The following is a 7,033-nucleotide window of genomic DNA, read 5'->3' as shown; positions in this document are numbered from 1 at the left end:
TATATATATATATATATATGTGTGTGTGTGTGTGTGTGTGTTTAATTTTAACTCAAAGCATAGAAGTCCTTGTCTGTGATTGAAGTTTGGGATTTGAATAGGTTAATTCTGTATCATTGAGCTGTACAGAAGTGATCTGTTCAGTGTTCTTAGGAACTCGGAGAACCTGAATTCAATTCAATCTTGGATTAACTTGCATTGAGACTGTACGATTGATGTTTACTTTACTAAGCAGGAATAAACCGAACTCTTCACAATTTAAATTTAGCCCAAATGCCTGAATAGAAAAAGTGAAAAAGCATGAGTCTATGCCAAGGTTTCTCAGTCTGTATGAAGGCAATTCTAGTTTTTTGTCTTTTTTTCTTTAAGATTTAATAGACATTTCTGTAAGAATTTAGTTATGTAGACAACGGAGCTTGGTTGGAAAAAAAATCCATCTGACAACTAGAAAAGCAGTTTAGCATTTGTTCATGTTATAAATCTGTTTACTTGGTGAGCAGGGTTAAGAAAGTTCTTTCCTTAGGATTTATATTGTTAACAGAACAGTGGAAATCAGTTGCTTTTGGAAAAATGTGTGGAAATTAGGTTCTGTATAATGATGTAAAAGTAAAGACCTGTATCCAAATTTTTGATGAATGTTTGAACAGTAGTATCAGGAGAAATAAAGATTACAAGCAAATTGTTTACGAGTAAAACATACTTGCAGGCAATGAGAACCTTTTAATGTTTATGTAAGTTTTTGTGTTTTCTGAAGGAATGGACAAGACATTTATTGAGCTAAGTGTTAAATCTAGGCACATATGTGTTTTGTTTTTAGCATCTAAATGAAATCTTGAACTTAGCATTCAAGAAAGTCTACTAGCAGTGAATTGGAGACTTACATGCTCTTACTGTGCAGTGCTTCTTTACCTTCTGAGCAGATGTTCAAAGATAGCTCTCATCCTTCAGTTCTGCCTCAGTTTAAAGCTGCTTCTTCAGCTAGATTTATTTGACAAAGCAGGACCGTATACTTGTTCATTTAAAATGTGTCCTGATAGCTTCTTTATTTGGAAGAGTGTTCTTTTTATTTAATTTAATTTTTTTTAAGTGCTATCTCCATATTCTTAGCAAGTTACCTCTTCAGTCCTCTAATTCGGACTCTGGGAATAATTTAACATGAATGGGTATTAGTATTGGCACAGAAAGTACTGTAAATTTATGTTCGAATTCACTTTATGGCTCGCTCTTTGCTAGTCAACATACCAGCATAAAGCAGTGGGAAATAATGGAATATTGAGGTGGTTTGGTTTGGTTTTTTTTTTTAATTGTTGAATTAGATAATCAAATTTAATCACAAATCATTATGTGTTCAGGATTGCAGTTTTCCTAGATGTCTGTCAGCAATACGATGACAGTTGTTGCTGGTATATTTTGTACTTAGAAAGACTTCAGATAATCATAGCTTCCAAAACCTAGTCAGTCAGCTGTTGACATGATCTTTGTTCTTCACATTCTAACTGCATCTATCTAGTCTGTTTCTGCCCTTTTCCAGTTAAAATTGTCTTTCTCTCTTTTAGATATTTGTTTTCTTTGAAATCTTAAAAGTTGATATTCAAGAGCAGGAATTACTATTTTTTTCTGTAATACAGAAAGCTGCCTTTTCTAAGAAAAAAAATCCCCTCCTCTCAGATTCATAAAGATACTCAAATTTAAAGTATCAGCCCAAAATGGAGAAACACTTTTGCTGTATAAAACAGTAGTGTGCTATTTAAAAAAAGGTTCATCATAAAGCTAAATAAACTTTTACATTTCTGAAAATTTGACCAATGCCAAGACTTGAAGTTTTATTTCTGATGTTTCAGATCAATTCTTTGGATTATTTGTTACACATAACAGCAATTCAGATTAGTTAGGCATACATTTTGCAAGTCTTTTCCATTACCTACAGAGTTAGGTGATATCTAAAAAGGAACTATCAACAGGGTATTTGAGTGGGGAAAAAATGGAATATTTCCTTAAAGAAAGAAAAAACAAGCTTATTGTTGGAATGTGGGATTGAAATACTATAGACATGTATATATATTTTTTTTTCATGATCAATCTGAGTTCATTAGAGTCTTGAATTTAATAAGTTTCTCCAAGTTTTGTATTTAAAATCACTGTAAAAACATCACCTCTTTGGTCATTGCAGTAAGGATTATTTCCATCTGTGTTTAATTACAACTGTGCAACTCAGTGAAGGGCTTCGGTGTGAGTTGCAAATCCTTTCTTGCTTGCATCAAGTATTCTTTAAAAAAAAGTGTATTTCATAAGTAACTTAGACACATTTCCTGATATAATTGTCATATAAATAAATATTGAAATTGGTTATAAGTATCTCACTCTCAGTAGTTGGAATACAAAAAAAAAATTAAGTTTACAATTTTTTTTTCTGATTAGAAGTAATTTAGCAGTATTGGTTTGCAGACTAATTACATTTTGTGTCCATGATTAGTCCTTGTCTTCCTTTTAGTGATGAGGAAATTGATGCTTAGCTCCTTCAGTAATGTGCTTTAAAATATTTGGATAAAATGGTGTCAGAATCCTGAGTATTGTTACCAGTTTTATATGACTTTTAACAGTTTTGTTGTATGCATGATCAATTTGCTATGTCTGTAGTACTGCACTGAAGAATTTCCTGACAGCTGGGTTAAGATCTTTAATGAAACATTTGGTCTATTTTGTGGTGAATGATGGATCCTTATCATTGTCTTAATGAAAGGGAGAGAGAAATAGACACTTACGTGAGCCCCCCCCTCAAATTCTGTGCGTGGGCAAAGATTGCCAGAGTGGGTCTGTATAGACAGAAGGGTGAAGAGCCATAAATTGGAAGGACTAGTTTGTGACGTAGAATCCTGGGTTCAGTATTACTATTCTAAAATATTTCCCTCAAACTTTTACCATTTTACTTTTTTACTTTTTTTTTCATATAGGGCAGTGTGTTCTTTTGGAGAAAAGGATTGCTGTACTTTTATTTTAGCAAATTCAGACTGATAAAATTCAAACTGGTACTTGATGGGTTTACTGCTCAGATTTCATTTTACTTGAAAATGTATGAAGGGGTTCATTAAAATTGTAGGGATCTTTCAGCATCTGTGGACCCCAGTTTTAAGACTGCTTGTTTCAAAGGAGAAAAAGTTTGATGTTGTTCTGTACTTTCTGTTCAAGGACTTCATGTCCTTAGCTCACACAAGAGAGTGGCTTCATTCAAATTTGGAATTGTTCTGATGCTTCTTCCTTTGGAAATGGGGTTAAAAGTACAGAAAAACAAAATGAAAATACTGTATACAGTAGCCATGTAGGCTGTTTGGCTCTAAAGGGGCAGGGAAATTTATTTTGGAGCAAGTGCAACTTGTTTGGCTTTGGTCTGAACTTCCTCTGTTTACCTAGGGACCCTCTTCCTATAAGCGAAGTCATCAAAACCTTTTCTTATTACTGACCAAAAAAAAAGTGCATTTGAACAAAGTCTGTGGAATCTCATATAATAGCAGCTTTATTTTATTGTATAAGGAACAATGAATTCAAAGTGAAAAGTGTTTCTTACAGAAAAATAAACATTTTAAGAAACTCTGCAAGGAATAACTGGGTTTGTAGCCAGTATTTAATCTGTTTTGCTTAACATTGCAAAAATAAAATAGCTAATACATTAGTCTTATTATCATGTGTTTTCATATTCATTCAGACCAGAATTTTCTTATTCTTGAGTCCTTTTTCTTTTTTTGTGATATAGACTAAATAAAATAAATCTCAGAGGTATTAAAATAAAATTTAAAGAAAAAAAAGCTTTTAAAAATGAAGGAGGAAAAAGGGCAGCAGCTCACAAGGTAAGCTATAAAGTGGTTAAAATCAAATAAGCATGTTAGAGTACTCTGTAAATGGGAATGAATAAGGAAATGAACATTTAATATATTTGCTATTTTAATCTTTAATGTTCTAGTAGTTTTCAGGTCCTACTTGAATAATAATTATCAACTCTATAAAACTGATGGCATGCTGTAGATTATCAGTAGTTAAGGAAAAAATGTATTGCTCATAGGCAGATCACAGGTGAGGCCACTAATTAAGTAGCCTGTAGAAATTCCAGAACAGAGCAGTTAGAATGGTGAGACAGCTGTAAAACATGATCCAGGAGGGGAAGATTGAAAGAGTTAGGGCTTGGCTTTAAAATGGCTGGAGAAGTACCCATTGTCTTGTTGATGAGGCCGTCACAAAGACAAAGTGAGTAATTGTTCTCCAGGATCGGATGAGAAGTCAGGTTATCAATTTACAGCAACATGCAAGACTGCTGCTCCTGTGGCTGTAGGACCTCAAAAAGGACGGGGGGCCAGGTTAGAAGGCACTCCCTTGCAAGAGCTAGACCAGACTGTTGGTCTGTAGAGCACTGGTTTCATTCTGCGCCTTTGCAGGGAGATCTGGGACGCCATGCCCACTCTGTGCACAGTACTTGGCTCTGCTCACACCCCTGAGGAGCTGCTTGCAAACGACTGTTGGCGGAAACAGTTTCATAAGCAAGCCTTACCCTGCAGCATTTTGCATTGTTAGAAATCCATAGAATTTATCTCTTGTTACTTGGCTATGGACAGAAGGAGTTGGACGGAGTGTTGCCACTGTGTATATGGCCTCTTCATTATCTCAGATTGTTCTGTTCAGTTTATGTATGTACATATGGGGAGGCTGTGTTTGTCAGATTTCCACGAAACAAAAGCTTCAGGATATATCTGTTCTTTTCTTCCTGGTGGAAGTGTCTGGTCTTAGTCAGCTGCCCCAACAAGTTCCACAGCACCCAAATGAGTTTAAACGTGGCACACTATTTTTAAGGTTCTCACCTGGTTTTATTTTTAACCACACGTTAAGCAAGGAAATGCTACTTTTCCATTTTACAAATAGAGAATGGATGTAGTGTCATTCAGGAAGGTGGCAGTGAAGCAGGAAATTGATTGCTAACCACATTGGTAGGCTTATACCTTAGAATCTTTGCTTTAAAGAGACTTCATCTGGACTAAATGTTACTGCTGAACTTCCGTGCCACTAATCTTGCACTTAACTGCACTCACACCTTTCCTTTCTTATCTGATCTTGTCTCTTCTCAAAATGGTTAAGCAAAACAACCTCATCTGTCCTCTCTAACAGGTGTATTTTTTCTGCATTTAAATCTTATTGACAGGTGAACAATGGCTTGCTTATAATGTGCTCTCCAGATTAGGAAAACTGATTCTCTGGTGCTATAACTGTTGTTTTAAAATGTCCCTAATGAATTTAATTTTTTAAATCTAATTTTAATGGCTCTCTTTGCTTTTGAGCTAAGGAAAAGACATGGTATATAAGCATAATGAAGGCTTTTACTAATTTTATTCCATATGCTTTGGTGATGCTAGCATGAGACAGGAAATTCTGAAATTAGACATATTATAAAACACATCTAAGACAAAGATCTGCAGTCATACCCTGTTAGTGAAGGCCGTGTTTGTTAAAAGTGTCAGTAGCTAGGTATTGGGCTGTTCAGAAATTAATTGCTGATTTCAACCTGTATGTTTGGAGTGGCATATCTCAGCTCAGAATAAAATTTATTAATTGAAATAGAAACCATTAGAAAACACATTTTTGCCAATGAGAAACAAGCATATTTATTCAGGTTGCATAAAATTCTGGACTTCTGGAGGTGATGAAGTCATCAAAGGCAGTTTCGGCCTCCCCTTGGTTTCTGAAGCGTCTGCCACACAGGAAGCTGTCAAGATGCTTGAAGAAGTAATAGTCGGTGGGCGAGAGGTCTGGTGAGTATGATGGATGAGGTAGAGTTTCGTAGCCGAGCTTGTTCAACCATTGCAGCGTCGAAAGTGCAATGTGTGGCTGCGTGTTATCATGGAGAAGGATTGGACCCTTTCTGTTGACCAGTGCTGGGCGCAGCCATTGAAGTTTCTGGTGCATTTCATTGATTTGCTGGATGTACTTCGCCTCCATGATCGTTTCACCCGGATTCAGGAAGCTGTGATGGATTAAACCAGCAGCAGAGCACCAGATAGTCAGTGTGACCTTCTTTTGGTGCGGATTCAGCTTTGGGAAGTGCTGCGGAGCTTCATTGCAGTCCAACCACTGAGCCGATCATCACTGGTTATCGTAGAGCATCCATTTCTCATCACACGTCACAATACGGTCTAGAAATGGGTTGTTCTGGTTGCGAAAAAGAAGCGCCGATGACACTTCAAAACGGCGATTTCTGTGATTCTCGTTCAATTTGTGCGGCACCCATTTGTCAAGCTTCTTCGACTTTCCAATCTACTTCAGATGCTCAGAAACAGTTGATATGCTTACCTTGAGTTCTTTTATAAGTTCTCGAACAGTTGTGCGTGTATCTGCTTCCACCAGAGCCTTCAATTCATCGTCGTCAATAGCAGAAGGATGTCCGCGACCTTCTTGATCTTCAAGGTCGAAATGGCCACGTCGAAATTTTTGGAAACAAAGTCGCACTGTCCATTCATTAACACTTCCCTGGCCATATACCTCATTGATGTTTCGAGCAGCTTACGCTGCATTACGTCCAAGTTTGAACTCGTAGAAGTAGATCTGTCAAAATTGCTGTTTTGACATCTGAACTTCACACCTCCAAAATTTGTCAAAAATGCAGTTTATATTATTATTTAATTATACAGCATGAAAGTTCATAACATGAGCTTTTCAAAAATATATAACAGTACACCAGTCAAGGAGGTACTATTCCTGAAACATATACAATGAAAATCACATTACAAAACAGAAATTAATTTCCGAACAGCCAATACTTAACAGATAATGGGAGTTCTTTTTCCAATAAAAAAGAAATGTGATGAGGAGGTGCAATTTAAGTACACAGAGGCAATGTTTATGGCACAGAGAGTTTTCATCATACAGAAAGAGTGGAAAAGATGCTTTTTCATTTTACAATAAAAATCAAGAGATGGACCCTTACAGGCCTGAGACTTTGATTAGATCACTAAGACAAAATCACATCTGGCAATGTCCCTTATCAGACTAGTCTCAG

At 36.1% G+C, this 7,033-nt stretch overlaps 1 protein-coding gene and 1 pseudogene across 5 annotated transcripts in view; one reads left to right on the top strand and one right to left on the bottom strand.

Annotated features, from left to right (window-relative positions):
• Positions 1–7,033, top strand: part of MPP7 (membrane palmitoylated protein 7) — a 159,212-nt gene that overhangs the window by 68,381 nt on the left and 83,798 nt on the right. The gene's annotated exons all lie outside the window — the stretch shown is intronic.
• Positions 5,586–6,603, bottom strand: LOC113476536 (annotated as a pseudogene).

This window comes from Athene cunicularia (assembly GCF_003259725.1).
Source record: "Athene cunicularia isolate RWA chromosome 2 unlocalized genomic scaffold, athCun1 chr2_part1, whole genome shotgun sequence".
NCBI lineage: Eukaryota > Metazoa > Chordata > Aves > Strigiformes > Strigidae > Athene > Athene cunicularia.
Note: the sequence above shows the minus strand (reverse complement) of the source record. Positions and strands in the feature narration are given on the sequence as shown.